This window comes from Labrus mixtus, unplaced genomic scaffold (genome assembly GCF_963584025.1).
Source record: "Labrus mixtus unplaced genomic scaffold, fLabMix1.1 SCAFFOLD_52, whole genome shotgun sequence".
Lineage (NCBI taxonomy): Eukaryota > Metazoa > Chordata > Actinopteri > Labriformes > Labridae > Labrus > Labrus mixtus.
The window spans coordinates 230,001-245,000 of NW_026870139.1; the positions used below are offsets into that span (position 1 = coordinate 230,001).

Below are 15,000 nucleotides of genomic sequence, written 5' to 3' on the forward strand. Positions count from 1 at the left end.
AGATTGCTACATCCATGGGAGAGGGTGTTCTCCAGGAGACAAATTGTACTGAATAGATTAAAACAATCTAGAATAGATTATGCTTTGGTGACATGCGAGGTAGTGAGGTGGATTAAAGAAGTTGAATATAAAACTAATATGTGGAGCGATCACGCTGGAATAGAAATCACGTTTAGAAAAGAAACGAATGTACGTAAAGGAGGGATATGGTGCTTTAATGCAAGCTTGCTGGATGATGGAATGTTTGTGAAAAGTATGGAAAGATTGTTGAATGATGTGGGATATGAGTGGAATGAGAGTGAAGATATGAATGTGTGGTGGGATAGTGTAAAAGTCAGAATTAAAAAAAAGTGTATCAATTATAGTAAAGAGAAAAAGTGGAGAGAAAATAGAAAGGAAGAGAATTTGAGAAAACAACTAAGTGAGGAAATAGCATCGCTTGACAGTGTAGATAATGTAGATGTCGAAAAATACATACATTTAAAAGAACAGTTGGGAGTGATTGAACTTAAAAAGAGTAGGGGTGCAGCCATTAGGAGTAAAATACAATATATGTATGAGGGGGAGAGGAGTACAGCCTTTTTTTTAGGTCTGGAAAAACAAAAACAAAAAAGAACAGAAATAAACGAATTATTAAATGAAGCAGGTAAAAGTGTGACAGATAAAAAGGGAATTTTAGAAATAGTAAAGGGCTATTATGAAAGCCTGTTTTCGAGACAGGAGTGTGATAGCGTGAGTGTGAACAGAGCTTTGGGTGCCTTAAAGAAAAAACTAAGCGAGGACGATAAAATGTGGTGTGATTGTGAGTTTACAGAGGGAGAAATCAGAAGTGCTTTAGAGGGGTTAAACAAAAACAAAAGTCCTGGGAGCGATGGCCTAACTGCGGAATTCTACCAAGCTTTCAAAGAGCAGCTGGTGCCCTTGGTGAACAAATTGAGTAAATATATGGAAAAAGTGAAACATATACCAAAAAGTTTAGGGGAAGGGGTGGTTACTATTTTTTACAAAAACAAGGGGGACAATAAAAATCTGGACAACTACAGACCAATCAGCCTACTCAACACAGACTACAAAATCATAGCGAAAACAATAGCCAATAGAATCAGGGAGGTAATAGGAACAATCATAGAACAAACACAATCATACAGTATACCAAACAGAGACATAGCAGACTCAATCATTTCAATAAAACAGACGGTCAGGGATATGGAAGGGGAGGGGGGAATATGGCTAGGGATTGATTTAAATAAAGCTTTTGACAGAGTAGATCACGGGTTCATGGGGAAGGTGTTAGAGAAGTTTGGATTCGGGGAGAGAATGAGAGAATGGATAAATATGTTGTATACAGGAGCGGAAAGCAAGATAAAATGTAACGGGGAACTAACTGATTCTTTTAAAATATCAAGGTCAGTGAGACAAGGATGTCCGATGTCAGCGCTGTTGTACAGCTTGGTAGCAGAGCCGCTGGCAGCACTGATATCGGAAGACGTAAACATAAAAGGTATAGGTAAGGAAAACGTAAAAATAATACAGTATGCAGATGACGTGAATATAATGGTAAAAGGAGAGGAGGATATAGAATTGATATTAAAACATGTACAAACTTATGAAAGAGCATCTGGGGCAAAAGTAAATGAAAATAAGTCAGAAATGATGTTACTAGGTAAGGAATCCAATCTAGTTAATAAGTGGGGATTTAAAACGGTGTGTGAGAGAAGAAAAGTGTTGGGAGTGAATATGGGGAAAAATGAGAATGAATGTGATGATGTAACATGGAAAGAGGTGGTGGGTAAAATTAAAAAAACATTGAATTTGTGGAAAGCGAGGGGTCTATTGTTGAGAGGAAGGGTAGCCGTAACAAATGCTCTCGTGTTGTCCAAAGTGAATCATGCGCTGAGTACTTGTACGCTTCCGGACTGGGCCTTTAAGGAGATTTCAAAGACCATTAGGGACTTTATTTGGAAAAACAAAGCAGCGAGTATAGCTCACAAAACAATAATAGGGGCTAAAGATCAGGGGGGGCTAGCTTTGATTGATTTACTTACAAAAAAAGTAGCACTAAGAGTCAAATTGATAGGCAAATTTATGGACCAGAACCGGAACGTAGTTTGGAAAAACCACTTCAAACAATATCTGTGCAGTTTTGGACTCTACAACGAGGACAACCTGTACCAGATCAATAACCCGGATTCATTTAAACACTTGCCACGGTTTTTCCAGGAAGTACTCAGTGCGTGGTATCAGGTTTCATCCTGGACTGTACCAGAGTGCGGAACGAGAGGGTCAATGCTACGACTGCCCTTCCTCTCGAGCCCGTATTTTAAAAATGGGGAGAGGGTAATTAAGTGTGAAGCTATGTCGAAAGCGGGATATATTAGAATAAGGGATTTACTGAACTGTGGGGGGGATTTTGATTTACAAATGGTGGTGAGGGGTTTAAAAAATAAAGGGTGTGTGTGCAGAAAGGATGTGATTGAGGGAGTGTTTGCAAATGTAAAATTGTCTTTGTCGAGCGAATGGGAAAAATTAATCAAAGAGAAGGAGGGAGTGATGCAGGACGATGTGGGGGGGATCTCCCTGTGCCTAGGGGAGAAGAAACACAACATTACAGATGTCACTACAAAAATTTGGTATAGGTGCGCAATCACACATAGAATACAGAAACCCACATCCGAAGTAAAATGGACAGACACATACCCGGACATAACAAGCAACATGATATGGAAGAACATTAACATTCCGCATACACCACATGCAATATTTGACCTAGATTTCAAACTGAGGCACAGGAGGATCTTCACCTGCATCGTCCTGCATCAGATCCATAAGGAGAGGTATGAAAGAAAGTGTTGTGTATGTGAAAGTACGGATGAGGATTTAATACATTTGTTTGTTACGTGTGGGGAATTGGTTTATTTTTGGGGAAAAATAAGAGAAATGTTGGGGAAATGCAGTAAGAATGAGTGTTGGAATGAAAGGGGGTGGGAATTGTCGGTGTTGTTGGGGGTGGGAACAAAACAAAAAAATCACAATGTAATGAATATAATTTTGGCTTTTGCAAGAAAAGAGGTTTTTAACAGAAGGAATTATGCACTGTATGAAAGTAAGAAAATGAATGTGTGGAGAATGTTTGTGAATGAATGGAAAGCACATCTTAAATTGTTGTACATAGCGAATGAGAGTGAGTTTGTGAGAATGTTTGTGGAAGGTGCGAATGTGTGTAGAGTAAATGAGGAGGGAATTATGTGGGATGTCTAAATTATTTTGTTTTTGTTTTTTTGGTACGAGGGCTTCTTTTTTGGTCATGGGGAAAATGGGTGATTTGATTTGGTGTTTTTTTTTTCTCAGTGTTTTTTTGAGAATACTGTGGGGTTTTTGTATGTTTTTGTGGTTTGTTTTCAGAGGGGTGTTTGCTTTGGGGGAGGGACTCAGAAGAGTTGTCATGAGTTGGGGGTATCAGGGGTGGTTTGAGTTTTTTTTCTGATGCTATGTTTTTATTGTTTTTAGGGTGCCGTTTGCGTCAGAGGGGAGGTTTAATTTAGAGGGTGTATGTATTGTAATAGCATTTGTTGTAAATGATGTGAAAGAATTATAAATGTTTTTGTAATTTTGATAATAAAAGATAAAAAAAAAAAAAAAAAACACGCCCGATCTCGGAAGCTAAGCAAGGTCAGGCCTGGTTAGTACTTGGATGGGAGACCGCCTAGGAATACCAGGTGCTGTAAGCTTTTTCATTTTTTTGATCATGTGTTTTTTTTTTTTATCATAGAGAGACATATTCACATGTCCAACAATTCAGCCAGAATCAAGGGAATGACATCTTTAAGGCCCATTTCTGCACACAATAATGGCTTACGGACATACCACCCTGAACTCGTCCGATCTCGGACGCTAAGCAGGGTCGGGCCTGGTTAGTACTTAGATGGGAGACCACCTGGGAATACCAGGTGCTGTAAGCTTTTTCATTTTTTTGATCATATGTTTTTTTTTATCATATAGAGACATATTCACATGTCCAAAAATTCAGCCAGAATCAAGGGCATGACATCTTTAAAAGGCCCCTTTCTGCACACAATAATGGCTTACGGCCATACAACCCTGAACTCGTCCGATCTCAGAAGGTAAGCAGGGTCGGGCCAGGTTAGTACTTGGATGGGAGACCGCCTGGTAATACCAGGTGCTGTAAGCTTTTTCATTTTTTTGATCATATGTTTTTTTTTAATCATATAGAGACATATTCACATGTCCAAAAATTCAGCCAGAATCAAGGGCATGACATCTTTAAAAGGCCCCTGTCTGCACATAATAATGGCTTACGGCCATATCACCCTGAACACGCCCGATCTCATCCGATCTCAGAAGCTAAGCAGGGTTGGGCCTGGTTAGTACTTGGATGGGAGACCGCCTGGGAATACCAGGTGCTGTAAGCTTTTTCATTTTGTTTGATCATATGTTTTTTTTTATCATATAGAGACATATTCACATGTCCAAAAATTCAGCCAGAATCAAGGGCATGACATCTTTAAAAGGCCCCTCTCTGCACACAATAATGGCTTACGGCCATACCACCCTGAACACGCCTGATCTCGTCCGATCTCGGAAGCTAAGCAGGGTAGTGCCTGGTTAGTACTTGGATGGGAGACCGCCTGGGAATACCAGGTGCTGTAAGTTTTTTCATTTTTTTGATCATATGTTTTTTTTTTATCATATAGAGACATATTCACATGTCCAAAAATTCAGCCAGAATCAAGGGCATGACATCTTTAAAAGGCCCCTTTCTGCATACAATAATGGCTTACGGCCATACCACCCTTAACACGCCCGATCTCGTCCCATCTCGGAAGCTAAGCAGGGTCGGGCCTGGTTAGTACTTGAATGGGGGACCGCCTGGGAATACCAGATGCTGTAAGCTTTTTTATTTTTTTGATCATATGTTTTTTTTATCATAGAGAGACATATTCACATGTCCACAAATTCAGCCAGAATCAAGGGCATGACATCTTTAAAAGGCCCCTGTCTGCACACAATAATGGCTTACGGCCATACCACCCTGAACACGCCCGATCTCGTCCGATCTCGGAAGCTAAGCAGGGTCGGGCCTGGATAGTACTTGGATGGGAGACCACCTGGGAATACCAGGTGCTGTAAGCATTTTCATTTTTTTGATCATATGTTTTTTTTTATCATATAGAGACATATTCACATGTCCAAAAATTCAGCCAGAATCAAGGGCATGACATCTTTAAAAGGCCCCTTTCTGCACACAATAATCGCTTACGGCCATACAACCCTGAACTCGTCCGATCTCAGAAGGTAAGCAGGGTCGGGCCAGGTTAGTACTTGGATGGGAGACCGCCTGGTAATACCAGGTGCTGTAAGCTTTTTCATTTTTTTGATCATATGTTTTTTTTTAATCATATAGAGACATATTCACATGTCCAAAAATTCAGCCAGAATCAAGGGCATGACATCTTTAAAAGATCCCTGTCTGCACATAATAATGGCTTACGGCCATATCACCCTGAACACGCCCGATCTCGTCCGATCTCAGAAGCTAAGCAGGGTCGGGCCTGGTTAGTACTTGGATGGGAGACCGCCTGGGAATACCAGGTGCTGTAAGCTTTTTCATTTTGTTTGATCATATGTTTTTTTTTATCATATAGAGACATATTCACATGTCCAAAAATTCAGCCAGAATCAAGGGCATGACATCTTTAAAAGGCCCCTCTCTGCACACAATAATGGCTTACGGCCATACCACCCTGAACACGCCTGATCTCGTCCGATCTCGGAAGCTAAGCAGGGTAGTGCCTGGTTAGTACTTGGATGGGAGACCGCCTGGGAATACCAGGTGCTGTACGTTTTTTCATTTTTTTGATCATATGTTTTTTTTTTATCATATAGAGACATATTCACATGTCCAAAAATTCAGCCAGAATCAAGGGCATGACATCTTTAAAAGGCCCCTTTCTGCATACAATAATGGCTTACGGCCATACCACCCTTAACACGCCCGATCTCGTCCCATCTCGGAAGCTAAGCAGGGTCGGGCCTGGTTAGTACTTGAATGGGGGACCGCCTGGGAATACCAGATGCTGTAAGCTTTTTTATTTTTTTGATCATATGTTTTTTTTATCATAGAGAGACATATTCACATGTCCACAAATTCAGCCAGAATCAAGGGTATGACATCTTTAAAAGGCCCCTGTCTGCACACAATAATGGCTTACGGCCATACCACCCTGAACACGCCCGATCTCGTCCGATCTCGGAAGCTAAGCAGGGTCGGGCCTGGATAGTACTTGGATGGGAGACCACCTGGGAATACCAGGTGCTGTAAGCATTTTCATTTTTTTGATCATATGTTTTTTTTAATCATATAGAGACATATTCACATGTCCAAAAATTCAGCCAGAATCAAGGGCATGACATCTTTAAAAGGCCCCTTTCTGCACACAATAATAGCTTACGGCCATACAACCCTGAACTCGTCCGATCTCAGAAGGTAAGCAGGGTCGGGCCAGGTTAGTACTTGGATGGGAGACCGCCTGGTAATACCAGGTGCTGTAAGCTTTTTCATTTTTTTGATCATATGTTTTTTTTTAATCATATAGAGACATATTCACATGTCCAAAAATTCAGCCAGAATCAAGGGCATGACATCTTTAAAAGGCCCCTGTCTGCACATAATAATGGCTTACGGCCATATCACCCTGAACACGCCCGATCTCGTCCGATCTCAGAAGCTAAGCAGGGTCGGGCCTGGTTAGTACTTGGATGGGAGACCGCCTGGGAATACCAGGTGCTGTAAGCTTTTTCATTTTGTTTGATCATATGTTTTTTTTTATCATATAGAGACATATTCACATGTCCAAAAATTCAGCCAGAATCAAGGGCATGACATCTTTAAAAGGCCCCTCTCTGCACACAATAATGGCTTACGGCCATACCACCCTGAACACGCCTGATCTCGTCCGATCTCGGAAGCTAAGGAGGGTAGTGCCTGGTTAGTACTTGGATGGGAGACCGCCTGGGAATACCAGGTGCTGTAAGTTTTTTCATTTTTTTGATCATATGTTTTTTTTTTATCATATAGAGACATATTCACATGTCCAAAAATTCAGCCAGAATCAAGGGAATGACATCTTTAAAAGGCCCCTTTCTGCATACAATAATGGCTTACGGCCATACCACCCTTAACACGCCCGATCTCGTCCCATCTCGGAAGCTAAGCAGGGTCGGGCCTGGTTAGTACTTGAATGGGGGACCGCCTGGGAATACCAGATGCTGTAAGCTTTTTTATTTTTTTGATCATATGTTTTTTTTATCATAGAGAGACATATTCACATGTCCACAAATTCAGCCAGAATCAAGGGCATGACATCTTTAAAAGGCCCCTGTCTGCACACAATAATGGCTTACGGCCATACCACCCTGAACACGCCCGATCTCGTCCGATCTCAGAAGCAAAGCAGGGTCGGGCCTGGATAGTAGTTGGATGGGAGACCACCTGGGAATACCAGGTGCTGTAAGCATTTTCATTTTTTTGATCATATGTTTTTTTTTATCATATAGAGACATATTCACATGTCCAAAAATTCAGCCAGAATCAAGGGCATGACATCTTTAAAAGGCCCCTTTCTGCACACAATAACAGCTTACGGCCATACCACCCTTAACACGCCCGATCTCGTCCGATCTCGGAAACTAAGTAGGGTCGTGCCTGGTTAGTACTTGGATGGGAGACCGCCTGGGAATACCAGACGCTGTAAGCTTTTTCATTTTTTTGATCATATGTTTTTTTTTTATCATATAGAGACATATTCACATGTCCAAAAATTTAGCCAGAATCAAGGGCATGACATCTTTAAAAGGCCCCTTTCTGCACACAATAATGGCTTACGGCCATACCACCCTGAACACGCCCGATCTCGTCCGATCTCGGAAGCTATGCAGGGTCGGGCCTGGTTAGTACTTGGATGGGAGACCGCCTGGGAATACCAGGTGCTGTAAGCTTTTTCATTTTTTTGATCATATGTTTTTTTTTATCATATAGAGACATATTCACATGTCCAAAAATTCAGCCAGAATCAAGGGCATGACATCTTTAAAAGGCCCCTTTCTGCACACAATAATGGCTTACGGCCATACCACCCTGAACACGCCCGATCTCGTCCGATCTCGGAAGCCAAGCAGGGTAGGGCCTGGTTAGTACTTGGATGGGAGACCGCCTGGGAATACCAGGTGCTGTAAGTTTTTTCATTTTTTTGATCATATGTTTTTTTTTTATCATATGGAGACATATTCACATGTCCAAAAATTCAGCCAGAATCAAGGGCATGACATCTTTAAAAGGCCCCTTTCTACATACAATAATGGCTTACGGCCATACCACCCTGAAAACGCCTGATCTCGTCTGATCTCGGAAGCTAAGCAGGGTCGGGCCTGGTTAGTACTTGGCTGGGAGACCGCCTGGGAATACCAGGTGCTGTAAGCTTTTTCATTTTTTTTGATCATATGTTTTTTTTATCATATAGAGACATATTCACATGTCCAAAAATTCATCCAGAATCAAGGGCATGACATCTTTAAAAGGCCCCTGTCTGCACACAATAATGGCTTACGGCCATACCACCCTGAACACGCCCGATCTCGGAAGCTAAGCAAGGTCAAGCCTGGTTAGTACTTGGATGGGAGGCCGCCTGGGAATACCAGGTGCTGTAAGCTTTTTCATTTTTTTGATCATATGTTTTTTTTTATCATATAGAGACATATTCACATGTCCAAAAATTCAGCCAGAATCAAGGGCATGACATCTTTAAAAGGCCCCTTTCTGCACACAATAATGGCTTACAGCCATACCACCCTGAACACGCCCGATCTCGTCTGATCTCAGAAGCTAAGCAGGGTTGGGCCTGGTTAGTACTTGGATGGGAGACCGCCTGGGAATACCAGGTGCTGTAAGCTTTTTCATTTTTTTTGATCATATGTTTTTTTTATCATATAGAGACATATTCAAATGTCCAAAAATTCTGCCAGAATCAAGGGCATGACATCTTTAAAAGGCCCCTGTCTGCACACAATAATGGCTTACGGCCATACCACCCTGAACACGCCCGATCTCGGAAGCTAAGCAAGGTCAGGCCTGGTTAGTACTTGGATGGGAGACCGCCTAGGAATACCAGGTGCTGTAAGCTTTTTCATTTTTTTGATCATGTGTTTTTTTTTTATCATAGAGAGACATATTCACATGTCCAACAATTCAGCCAGAATCAAGGGAATGACATCTTTAAGGCCCATTTCTGCACACAATAATGGCTTACGGACATACCACCCTGAACTCGTCAGATCTCGGAAGCTAAGCAGGGTCGGGCCTGGTTAGTGCTTAGATGGGAGACCACCTGGGAATACATGGTGCTGTAAGCTTTTTCATTTTTTTGATCATATGTTTTTTTTGATCATATAGAGACATATTCACATGTCCAAAAATTCAGCCAGAATCAAGGGCATGACATCTTTAAAAGGCCCCTTTCTGCACACAATAATGGCTTACGGCCATACCACCCTTAACACGCCCGATCTCGTCCGATCTCGGAAGCCAAGCAGGGTAGGGCCTGGTTAGTTCTTGGATGGGAGACCGCCTGGGAATACCAGGTGCTGTAAGTTTTTTCATTTTTTTGATCATATGTTTTTTTTTTATCATATAGAGACATATTCACATGTCCAAAAATTCAGCCAGAATCAAGGGCATGACATCTTTAAAAGGCCCCTTTCTGCATACAATAATGGCTTACGGCCATACCACCCTGAACACGCCTGATCTCGTCTGATCTCGGAAGCTAAGCAGGGTCGGGCCTGGTTAGTACTTGGATGGGAGACCGCCTGGGAATACCAGGTGCTGTAAGCTTTTTCATTTTTTTTGATCATATGTTTTTTTTATCATATAGAGACATATTCACATGTCCAAAAATTCATCCAGAATCAAGCGCATGACATCTTTAAAAGGCCCCTGTCTGCACACAATAATGGCTTACGGCCATACCACCCTGAACACGCCCGATCTCGGAAGCTAAGCAAGGTCAGGCCTGGTTAGTACTTGGATGGGAGACCGCCTGGGAATACCAGGTGCTGTAAGCTTTTTCATTTTTTTGATCATATGTTTTTTTTTATCATATAGAGACATATTCACATGTCCAAAAATTCAGCCAGAATCAAGGGCATGACATCTTTAAAAGGCCCCTTTCTGCACACAATAATGGCTTACAGCCATACCACCCTGAACACACCCGATCTCGTCCGATCTCAGAAGCTAAGCAGGTTAGGGCCTGGTTAGTACTTGGATGGGAGACCGCCTGGGAATACCAGGTGCTGTAAGCTTTTTCATTTTGTTTGATCATATGTTTTTTTTTATCATATAGAGACATATTCACATGTCCAAAAATTCAGCCAGAATCAAGGGCATGACATCTTTAAAAGGCCCCTTTCTGCACACAATAATGGCTTACGGCCATACCACCCTGAACACGACGATCTCGGAAGCTAAGCAAGGTCAGGCCTGGTTAGTACTTGGATGGGAGGCCGCCTGGGAATACCAGGTGCTGTAAGCTTTTTCATTTTTTTGATCATATGTTTTTTTTTATCATATAGAGACATATTCACATGTCCAAAAATTCAGCCAGAATCAAGGGCATGACATCTTTAAAAGGCCCCTTTCTGCACACAATAATGGCTTACAGCCATACCACCCTGAACACACCCGATCTCGTCCGATCTCAGAAGCTAAGCAGGGTCGGGCCTGGTTAGTACTTGGATGGGAGACCGCCTGGGAATACCAGGTGCTGTAAGCTTTTTCATTTTGTTTGATCATATGTTTTTTTTTATTATATAGAGACATATTCACATGTCCAAAAATTCAGCCAGAATCAAGGGCATGACATCTTTAAATGGCCCCTTTCTGCACACAATAATGGCTTACGGCCATACCACCCTGAACACGCCCGATCTCGTCCGATCTCGGAAGCTAAGCAGGGTCGGGCCTGGTTGGTACTTGGATGGGAGACCGCCTGGGAATACCAGGTGCTGTAAGTTTTTTCATTTTTTTGATCATATGTTTTTTTTTTTATCATATAGAGACATATTCACATGTCCAAAAATTCAGCCAGAATCAAGGGCATGACATCTTTAAAAGGCCCCTTTCTGCATACAATAATGGCTTACGGCCATACCACCCTGAACACGCCCGATCTCGTCTGATCTCGGAAGCTAAGCAGGGTCGGGCCTGGTTAGTACTTGGATGGGAGACCGCCTGGGAATACCAGGTGCTGTAAGCTTTTTCATTTTTTTTGATCATATGTTTTTTTTATCATATAGAGACATATTCAAATGTCCAAAAATTCTGCCAGAATCAAGGGCATGACATCTTTAAAAGGCCCCTGTCTGCACACAATAATGGCTTACGGCCATACCACCCTGAACACGCCCGATCTCGGAAGCTAAGCAAGGTCAGGCCTGGTTAGTACTTGGATGGGAGACCGCCTAGGAATACCAGGTGCTGTAAGCTTTTTCATTTTTTTGATCATGTGTTTTTTTTTTATCATAGAGAGACATATTCACATGTCCAACAATTCAGCCAGAATCAAGGGAATGACATCTTTAAGGCCCATTTCTGCACACAATAATGGCTTACGGACATACCACCCTGAACTCGTCAGATCTCGTCTGATCTCGGAAGCTAAGCAGGGTCGGGCCTGGTTAGTACTTGGATGGGAGACCGCCTGGGAATACCAGGTGCTGTAAGCTTTTTCATTTTTTTTTGATCATATGTTTTTTTTATCATATAGAGACATATTCAAATGTCCAAAAATTCTGCCAGAATCAAGGGCATGACATCTTTAAAAGGCCCCTGTCTGCACACAGTAATGGCTTACGGTCATACCACCCTGAACACGCCCGATCTCAGAAGCTAAGCAAGGTCAGTCCTGGTTAGTACTTGGATGGGAGACCGCCTGGGAATACCAGGTGCTGTAAGCGTTTTCATTTTTTTGATCATATGTTTTTTTTTATCATATAGAGACATATTCACATGTCCAAAAATTCAGCCAGAATCAAGGGCATGACATCTTTAAAAGGCCCCTTTCTGCACACAATAATGGCTTACAGCCATACCACCCTGAACACACCCGATCTCGTCCGATCTCAGAAGCTAAGCAGGGTCAGGCCTGGTTAGTACTTGGATGGGAGACCGCCTGGGAATACCAGGTGCTGTAAGCTTTTTCATTTTGTTTGATCATATGTTTTTTTTTATCATATAGAGACATATTCACATGTCCAAAAATTCAGCCAGAATCAAGGGCATGACATCTTTAAAAGGCCCCTTTCTGCACACAATAATGGCTTACGGCCATACCACCCTTAACACGCCCGATCTCGTCCGATCTCGGAAGCCAAGCAGGGTAGGGCCTGGTTAGTTCTTGGATGGGAGACCGCCTGGGAATACCAGGTGCTGTAAGTTTTTTCATTTTTTTGATCATATGTTTTTTTTTTATCATATAGAGACATATTCACATGTCCAAAAATTCAGCCAGAATCAAGGGCATGACATCTTTAAAAGGCCCCTTTCTGCATACAATAATGGCTTACGGCCATACCACCCTGAACACGCCTGATCTCGTCTGATCTCGGAAGCTAAGCAGGGTCGGGCCTGGTTAGTACTTGGATGGGAGAACGCCTGGGAATACCAGGTGCTGTAAGCTTTTTCATTTTTTTTGATCATATGTTTTTTTTATCATATAGAGACATATTCACATGTCCAAAAATTCATCCAGAATCAAGGGCATGACATCTTTAAAAGGCCCCTGTCTGCACACAATAATGGCTTACGGCCATACCACCCTGAACACGCCCGATCTCGGAAGCTAAGCAAGGTCAGTCCTGGTTAGTACTTGGATGGGAGACCGCCTGGGAATACCAGGAGCTGTAAGCTTTTTCATTTTTTTGATCATATGTTTTTTTTTATCATATAGAGACATATTCACATGTCCAAAAATTCAGCCAGAATCAAGGGCATGACATCTTTAAAAGGCCCCTTTCTGCACACAATAATGGCTTACAGCCATACCACCCTGAACACACCCGATCTCGTCCGATCTCAGAAGCTAAGCAGGGTCGGGCCTGGTTAGTACTTGGATGGGAGACCGCCTGGGAATACCAGGTGCTGTAAGCTTTTTCATTTTGTTTGATCATATGTTTTTTTTTATCATATAGAGACATATTCACATGTCCAAAAATTCAGCCAGAATCAAGGGCATGACGTCTTTAAAAGGCCCCTTTCTGCACACAATAATGGCTTACGGCCATACCACCCTGAACACGCCCGATCTCGTCCGATCTCGGAAGCTAAGCAGGGTCGGGCCTGGTTGGTACTTGGATGGGAGACCGCCTGGGAATGCCAGGTGCTGTAAGTTTTTTCATTTTTTTGATCATATGTTTTTTTTTTTATCATATAGAGACATATTCACATGTCCAAAAATTCAGCCAGAATCAAGGGCATGACATCTTTAAAAGGCCCCTTTCTGCATACAATAATGGCTTACGGCCATACCACCCTGAACACGCCCGATCTCGTCTGATCTCGGAAGTTAAGCAGGGTCGGGCCTGGTTAGTACTTGGATGGGAGACCGCCTGGGAATACCAGGTGCTGTAAGCTTTTTCATTTTTTTTGATCATATGTTTTTTTTATCATATAGAGACATATTCAAATGTCCAAAAATTCTGCCAGAATCAAGGGCATGACATCTTTAAAAGGCCCCTGTCTGCACACAATAATGGCTTACGGCCATACCACCCTGAACACGCCCGATCTCGGAAGCTAAGCAAGGTCAGGCCTGGTTAGTACTTGGATGGGAGACCGCCTAGGAATACCAGGTGCTGTAAGCTTTTTCATTTTTTGATCATGTGTTTTTTTTTTATCATAGAGAGACATATTCACATGTCCAACAATTCAGCCAGAATCAAGGGAATGACATCTTTAAGGCCCATTTCTGCACACAATAATGGCTTACGGACATACCACCCTGAACTCGTCCGATCTCGGAAGCTAAGCAGGGTCGGGCCTGGTTAGTACTTAGATGGGAGACCACCTGGGAATACCAGGTGCTGTAAGCTTTTTCATTTTTTTGATCATATGTTTTTTTTTATCATATAGAGACATATTCACATGTCCAAAAATTCAGCCAGAATCAAGGGCATGACATCTTTAAAAGGCCCCTTTCTGCACACAATAATGGCTTACGGCCATACAACCCTGAACTCGTCCGATCTCAGAAGGTAAGCAGGGTCGGGCCAGGTTAGTACTTGGATGGGAGACAGCCTGGGAATACCAGGTGCTGTAAGCTTCTTCATTTTTTTGATCATATGTTTTTTTTTTTATCATATAGAGACATATTCACATGTCCAAAAATTCAGCCAGAATCAAGAGCATGACATCTTTAAAAGGCCCCTTTCTGCACACAATAATGGCTTATGGCCATACCACCCTGAACTAGTCCGATCTTGGAAGCTAAGCAGGGTGGGGCCTGGTTAGTACTTGGATGGGAGACCGCCTGGGAATGCCAGGTGCTGTAAGCTTTTTCATTTTTTTGATCATATGTTTTTTTTTTTATCATATAGAGACATATTCACATGTCCAAAAATTCAGCCAGAATCAAGGGCATGACATCTTTAAAAGGCCCCTGTCTGCACACAATAATGACTTATGGCCATACCACCCTGAACACGCCCGATCTCGTCTGATCTCGGAAGCTAAGCAGGGTCGGGCCTGGTTAGTACTTGGATGGGAGACCGCCTGGGAATACCAGGTGCTATAAGCTTTTTCATTTTTTTGATCATATGTTTTTTTTTTATCATATAGAGACATATTCACATGTCCAAAAATTTAGCCAGAATCAAGGGCATGACATCTTTAAAAGGCCCCTTTCTGCACACAATAATGGCTTACGGCCA

General features: G+C 42.3%; 31 non-coding genes and 17 pseudogenes across 31 annotated transcripts in view; all 48 read left to right on the top strand.

Annotated features, from left to right (window-relative positions):
* Positions 1–3,850: 3,850 nt before the first annotated feature.
* On the top strand, positions 3,851–3,959 carry LOC132963111 (5S ribosomal RNA; annotated as a pseudogene).
* A 121-nt stretch (positions 3,960–4,080) lies between these two features.
* Positions 4,081–4,189, top strand: LOC132963279 (5S ribosomal RNA; annotated as a pseudogene).
* Positions 4,190–4,311: 122 nt separating this feature from the next.
* Positions 4,312–4,430, top strand: LOC132963483 (5S ribosomal RNA). The gene has a single exon (XR_009668815.1). It is a non-coding gene; the product is annotated as a 5S ribosomal RNA (ribosomal RNA).
* Positions 4,431–4,552: 122 nt separating this feature from the next.
* Positions 4,553–4,671, top strand: LOC132963740 (5S ribosomal RNA). Its single transcript, XR_009669058.1, has one exon. It is a non-coding gene; the product is annotated as a 5S ribosomal RNA (ribosomal RNA).
* Positions 4,672–4,793: 122 nt separating this feature from the next.
* Positions 4,794–4,912, top strand: LOC132962705 (5S ribosomal RNA). Its single transcript, XR_009668626.1, has one exon. It is a non-coding gene; the product is annotated as a 5S ribosomal RNA (ribosomal RNA).
* Positions 4,913–5,032: 120 nt separating this feature from the next.
* On the top strand, positions 5,033–5,151 carry LOC132963843 (5S ribosomal RNA). Its single transcript, XR_009669156.1, has one exon. It is a non-coding gene; the product is annotated as a 5S ribosomal RNA (ribosomal RNA).
* Positions 5,152–5,272: 121 nt separating this feature from the next.
* Positions 5,273–5,381, top strand: LOC132963277 (5S ribosomal RNA; annotated as a pseudogene).
* Positions 5,382–5,503: 122 nt separating this feature from the next.
* On the top strand, positions 5,504–5,622 carry LOC132963624 (5S ribosomal RNA). The gene has a single exon (XR_009668949.1). It is a non-coding gene; the product is annotated as a 5S ribosomal RNA (ribosomal RNA).
* Positions 5,623–5,744: 122 nt separating this feature from the next.
* On the top strand, positions 5,745–5,863 carry LOC132962573 (5S ribosomal RNA). The gene has a single exon (XR_009668520.1). It is a non-coding gene; the product is annotated as a 5S ribosomal RNA (ribosomal RNA).
* A 122-nt stretch (positions 5,864–5,985) lies between these two features.
* Positions 5,986–6,104, top strand: LOC132962707 (5S ribosomal RNA). The gene has a single exon (XR_009668628.1). It is a non-coding gene; the product is annotated as a 5S ribosomal RNA (ribosomal RNA).
* Positions 6,105–6,224: 120 nt separating this feature from the next.
* LOC132962518 (5S ribosomal RNA) lies at positions 6,225–6,343 on the top strand. Its single transcript, XR_009668466.1, has one exon. It is a non-coding gene; the product is annotated as a 5S ribosomal RNA (ribosomal RNA).
* Positions 6,344–6,464: 121 nt separating this feature from the next.
* On the top strand, positions 6,465–6,573 carry LOC132963280 (5S ribosomal RNA; annotated as a pseudogene).
* A 122-nt stretch (positions 6,574–6,695) lies between these two features.
* Positions 6,696–6,814, top strand: LOC132963625 (5S ribosomal RNA). Its single transcript, XR_009668950.1, has one exon. It is a non-coding gene; the product is annotated as a 5S ribosomal RNA (ribosomal RNA).
* Positions 6,815–6,936: 122 nt separating this feature from the next.
* LOC132962604 (5S ribosomal RNA) lies at positions 6,937–7,055 on the top strand. Its single transcript, XR_009668553.1, has one exon. It is a non-coding gene; the product is annotated as a 5S ribosomal RNA (ribosomal RNA).
* A 122-nt stretch (positions 7,056–7,177) lies between these two features.
* Positions 7,178–7,296, top strand: LOC132962708 (5S ribosomal RNA). The gene has a single exon (XR_009668629.1). It is a non-coding gene; the product is annotated as a 5S ribosomal RNA (ribosomal RNA).
* Positions 7,297–7,416: 120 nt separating this feature from the next.
* LOC132963822 (5S ribosomal RNA) lies at positions 7,417–7,535 on the top strand. Its single transcript, XR_009669136.1, has one exon. It is a non-coding gene; the product is annotated as a 5S ribosomal RNA (ribosomal RNA).
* Positions 7,536–7,656: 121 nt separating this feature from the next.
* On the top strand, positions 7,657–7,775 carry LOC132962832 (5S ribosomal RNA; annotated as a pseudogene).
* A 122-nt stretch (positions 7,776–7,897) lies between these two features.
* Positions 7,898–8,016, top strand: LOC132963484 (5S ribosomal RNA). The gene has a single exon (XR_009668816.1). It is a non-coding gene; the product is annotated as a 5S ribosomal RNA (ribosomal RNA).
* A 121-nt stretch (positions 8,017–8,137) lies between these two features.
* LOC132963424 (5S ribosomal RNA) lies at positions 8,138–8,256 on the top strand. Its single transcript, XR_009668759.1, has one exon. It is a non-coding gene; the product is annotated as a 5S ribosomal RNA (ribosomal RNA).
* A 122-nt stretch (positions 8,257–8,378) lies between these two features.
* Positions 8,379–8,497, top strand: LOC132963444 (5S ribosomal RNA). Its single transcript, XR_009668779.1, has one exon. It is a non-coding gene; the product is annotated as a 5S ribosomal RNA (ribosomal RNA).
* Positions 8,498–8,618: 121 nt separating this feature from the next.
* On the top strand, positions 8,619–8,727 carry LOC132963169 (5S ribosomal RNA; annotated as a pseudogene).
* Positions 8,728–8,848: 121 nt separating this feature from the next.
* LOC132963463 (5S ribosomal RNA) lies at positions 8,849–8,967 on the top strand. Its single transcript, XR_009668797.1, has one exon. It is a non-coding gene; the product is annotated as a 5S ribosomal RNA (ribosomal RNA).
* A 121-nt stretch (positions 8,968–9,088) lies between these two features.
* On the top strand, positions 9,089–9,197 carry LOC132962996 (5S ribosomal RNA; annotated as a pseudogene).
* A 120-nt stretch (positions 9,198–9,317) lies between these two features.
* Positions 9,318–9,426, top strand: LOC132963388 (5S ribosomal RNA; annotated as a pseudogene).
* Positions 9,427–9,547: 121 nt separating this feature from the next.
* LOC132963781 (5S ribosomal RNA) lies at positions 9,548–9,666 on the top strand. The gene has a single exon (XR_009669096.1). It is a non-coding gene; the product is annotated as a 5S ribosomal RNA (ribosomal RNA).
* A 122-nt stretch (positions 9,667–9,788) lies between these two features.
* On the top strand, positions 9,789–9,907 carry LOC132963301 (5S ribosomal RNA). Its single transcript, XR_009668736.1, has one exon. It is a non-coding gene; the product is annotated as a 5S ribosomal RNA (ribosomal RNA).
* Positions 9,908–10,028: 121 nt separating this feature from the next.
* On the top strand, positions 10,029–10,137 carry LOC132962945 (5S ribosomal RNA; annotated as a pseudogene).
* A 121-nt stretch (positions 10,138–10,258) lies between these two features.
* LOC132963609 (5S ribosomal RNA) lies at positions 10,259–10,377 on the top strand. The gene has a single exon (XR_009668935.1). It is a non-coding gene; the product is annotated as a 5S ribosomal RNA (ribosomal RNA).
* A 122-nt stretch (positions 10,378–10,499) lies between these two features.
* Positions 10,500–10,607, top strand: LOC132963348 (5S ribosomal RNA; annotated as a pseudogene).
* A 121-nt stretch (positions 10,608–10,728) lies between these two features.
* On the top strand, positions 10,729–10,847 carry LOC132963255 (5S ribosomal RNA). The gene has a single exon (XR_009668731.1). It is a non-coding gene; the product is annotated as a 5S ribosomal RNA (ribosomal RNA).
* Positions 10,848–10,969: 122 nt separating this feature from the next.
* On the top strand, positions 10,970–11,088 carry LOC132963476 (5S ribosomal RNA). The gene has a single exon (XR_009668809.1). It is a non-coding gene; the product is annotated as a 5S ribosomal RNA (ribosomal RNA).
* Positions 11,089–11,211: 123 nt separating this feature from the next.
* On the top strand, positions 11,212–11,330 carry LOC132963785 (5S ribosomal RNA). The gene has a single exon (XR_009669100.1). It is a non-coding gene; the product is annotated as a 5S ribosomal RNA (ribosomal RNA).
* Positions 11,331–11,451: 121 nt separating this feature from the next.
* On the top strand, positions 11,452–11,560 carry LOC132962998 (5S ribosomal RNA; annotated as a pseudogene).
* A 120-nt stretch (positions 11,561–11,680) lies between these two features.
* LOC132962622 (5S ribosomal RNA) lies at positions 11,681–11,799 on the top strand. The gene has a single exon (XR_009668563.1). It is a non-coding gene; the product is annotated as a 5S ribosomal RNA (ribosomal RNA).
* A 122-nt stretch (positions 11,800–11,921) lies between these two features.
* Positions 11,922–12,030, top strand: LOC132963281 (5S ribosomal RNA; annotated as a pseudogene).
* A 121-nt stretch (positions 12,031–12,151) lies between these two features.
* Positions 12,152–12,270, top strand: LOC132963627 (5S ribosomal RNA). The gene has a single exon (XR_009668952.1). It is a non-coding gene; the product is annotated as a 5S ribosomal RNA (ribosomal RNA).
* Positions 12,271–12,392: 122 nt separating this feature from the next.
* LOC132963782 (5S ribosomal RNA) lies at positions 12,393–12,511 on the top strand. The gene has a single exon (XR_009669097.1). It is a non-coding gene; the product is annotated as a 5S ribosomal RNA (ribosomal RNA).
* Positions 12,512–12,633: 122 nt separating this feature from the next.
* On the top strand, positions 12,634–12,752 carry LOC132963725 (5S ribosomal RNA). Its single transcript, XR_009669044.1, has one exon. It is a non-coding gene; the product is annotated as a 5S ribosomal RNA (ribosomal RNA).
* Positions 12,753–12,873: 121 nt separating this feature from the next.
* On the top strand, positions 12,874–12,982 carry LOC132963026 (5S ribosomal RNA; annotated as a pseudogene).
* Positions 12,983–13,103: 121 nt separating this feature from the next.
* Positions 13,104–13,222, top strand: LOC132963266 (5S ribosomal RNA). Its single transcript, XR_009668732.1, has one exon. It is a non-coding gene; the product is annotated as a 5S ribosomal RNA (ribosomal RNA).
* A 122-nt stretch (positions 13,223–13,344) lies between these two features.
* LOC132963597 (5S ribosomal RNA) lies at positions 13,345–13,463 on the top strand. Its single transcript, XR_009668924.1, has one exon. It is a non-coding gene; the product is annotated as a 5S ribosomal RNA (ribosomal RNA).
* Positions 13,464–13,586: 123 nt separating this feature from the next.
* On the top strand, positions 13,587–13,705 carry LOC132963386 (5S ribosomal RNA). The gene has a single exon (XR_009668744.1). It is a non-coding gene; the product is annotated as a 5S ribosomal RNA (ribosomal RNA).
* A 121-nt stretch (positions 13,706–13,826) lies between these two features.
* LOC132963000 (5S ribosomal RNA) lies at positions 13,827–13,935 on the top strand (annotated as a pseudogene).
* Positions 13,936–14,054: 119 nt separating this feature from the next.
* Positions 14,055–14,163, top strand: LOC132962995 (5S ribosomal RNA; annotated as a pseudogene).
* Positions 14,164–14,284: 121 nt separating this feature from the next.
* Positions 14,285–14,393, top strand: LOC132963308 (5S ribosomal RNA; annotated as a pseudogene).
* A 123-nt stretch (positions 14,394–14,516) lies between these two features.
* Positions 14,517–14,625, top strand: LOC132963211 (5S ribosomal RNA; annotated as a pseudogene).
* A 123-nt stretch (positions 14,626–14,748) lies between these two features.
* Positions 14,749–14,867, top strand: LOC132963505 (5S ribosomal RNA). The gene has a single exon (XR_009668836.1). It is a non-coding gene; the product is annotated as a 5S ribosomal RNA (ribosomal RNA).
* Positions 14,868–14,989: 122 nt separating this feature from the next.
* LOC132963621 (5S ribosomal RNA) overlaps positions 14,990–15,000 on the top strand; it is a 119-nt gene continuing 108 nt past the window's right edge. Inside the window, exon 1 of the ribosomal RNA XR_009668946.1 lies at positions 14,990–15,000. This exon is cut by the window's right edge and continues 108 nt beyond it. This is a non-coding gene — a ribosomal RNA (5S ribosomal RNA).